We start from the raw sequence: 2,677 nt of genomic DNA, 5'->3' as shown, positions 1-2,677 counted from the left end.
ACATTATAATAGAATAAATAACATATAACACAGTACTGCCCCCCACATTTATATAGAATAAATAACATGTAACACAGTACTGCCCCCATCACATTATAATAGAATAAAATAACATATAACACAGTAACTGCCCCCACACATTATAATAGAATAAATAACATATAACACAGTACTGCCCCACCACATTATAATAGAATAAATAACATGTAACACAGTACTGCCCCCCTCACATTATAATAGAATAAATAACATATAACACAGTACTGCCCCCCACATTATAATAGAATAAATAACATATAACACAGTACTGCCCCCCACATTATAATAGAATAAATAACATGTAACACAGTACTGCCCCATCACATTATAATAGAATAAATAACATATAACACAGTACTGCCCCCACATTATAATAGAATAAATAACATAGTAACACAGTACTGCCCCCCCACATTATAATAGAATAAATAACATATAACACAGTACTGCCCCATCACATTATAATAGAATAAATAACATGATAACACAGTACTGCCCCCTCACATTATAATAGAATAAATAACATGTAACACAGTACTGCCCCCCATCACATTATAATAGAATAAATAACATGTAACACAGTACTGCCCCATCACATTATAATAGAATAAATAACATATAACACAGTACTGCCCCCCCACATTATAATAGAATAAATAACATATAACACAGTACTGCCCCCCACAATTATAATAGAATAAATAACATATAACACAGTACTGCCCCCCCCACATTATAATAGAATAAATAACATATAACACAGTACTGCCCCATCACATTATAATAGAATAAATAACATATAACACAGTACTGCCCCCCCACATTATAATAGAATAAATAACATGTAACACAGTACTGCCCCCCCACATTATAATAGAATAAATAACATATAACACAGTACTGCCCCCCCACATTATAATAGAATAAATAACATATAACACAGTACTGCCCCACACATTATAATAGAATAAATAACATGTAACACAGTACTGCCCCCCACACATTATAATAGAATAAATAACATATAACACAGTACTGCCCCATCACATTATAATAGAATAAATAACATATAACACAGTACTGCCCCCCCACATTATAATAGAATAAATAACATATAACACAGTACTGCCCCATCACATTATAATAGAATAAATAACATATAACACAGTACTGCCCCCCACATTATAATAGAATAAATAACATAACACAGTACTGCCCCATCACATTATAATAGAATAAATAACATATAACACAGTACTGCCCCATCACATTATAATAGAATAAATAACATATAACACAGTACTGCCCCCCACACATTATAATAGAATAAATAACATATAACACAGTACTGCCCCCCCACATTATAATAGAATAAATAACATATAACACAGTACTGCCCCCCACATTATAATAGAATAAATAACATATAACACAGTACTGCCCCATCACATTATAATAGAATAAATAACATATAACACAGTACTGCCCCACACATTATAATAGAATAAATAACATATAACACAGTACTGCCCCATCACATTATAATAGAATAAATAACATGTAACACAGTACTGCCCCACACATTATAATAGAATAAATAACATATAACACAGTACTGCCCCCCCACATTATAATAGAATAAATAACATATAACACAGTACTGCCCCCCCCACATTATAATAGAATAAATAACATGTAACACAGTACTGCCCCACACATTATAATAGAATAAATAACATATAACACAGTACTGCCCCCCCCACATTATAATAGAATAAATAACATATAACACAGTACTGCCCCCCCACATTATAATAGAATAAATAACATATAACACAGTACTGCCCCCCACATTATAATAGAATAAATAACATATAACACAGTACTGCCCCATCACATTATAATAGAATAAATAACATATAACACAGTACTGCCCCATACATTATAATAGAATAAATAACATATAACACAGTACTGCCCCCCACATTATAATAGAATAAATAACATATAAACACAGTACTGCCCCCCACATTATAATAGAATAAATAACATATAACACAGTACTGCCCCATCACATTATAATAGAATAAATAACATATAACACAGTATTGCCCCACACATTATAATAGAATAAATAACATATAACACAGTACTGCCCCCCCACATTATAATAGAATAAATAACATATAACACAGTACTGCCCCATCACATTATAATAGAATGAATAACATATAACTGTCACGATTCGGCTTCCAGGTAGTGGATCCTCTGTGTCAGCGAGGGATTGGCGTGGACCGTGCTAGTGGACCGGTTCTAAGAGGCTACTGGTTTTCACCAGAGCCCGCCGCAAAGCGGGATGGTCTTGCTGCGGCAGTAGCAACCAGGTCGTATCCACTAGCAACGGCTCAACCTCGCTGACTGCTGAGAAGGCGTGGGACAGAAGGACTAGGCAGAGGCAAGGTCAGACGTAGCAGAAGGTCGGGGGCAGGCGGCAAGATTCGTAGTCAGGATGGGTAGCAGAAGTTCAGGTACACAGGCTTTGGACACACTAAACGCTTTCACTGGCACAAGGCAACAAGATCCGGCAAGGGAGTGCATGGGAGGAGGTCAGATAAAGGCAGGGAGCAGATGGAAGCCA

Source organism: Hyla sarda, chromosome 6 (genome assembly GCF_029499605.1).
Source record: "Hyla sarda isolate aHylSar1 chromosome 6, aHylSar1.hap1, whole genome shotgun sequence".
Taxonomy (NCBI): domain Eukaryota; kingdom Metazoa; phylum Chordata; class Amphibia; order Anura; family Hylidae; genus Hyla; species Hyla sarda.
This window is presented reverse-complemented; position numbering follows the sequence as displayed.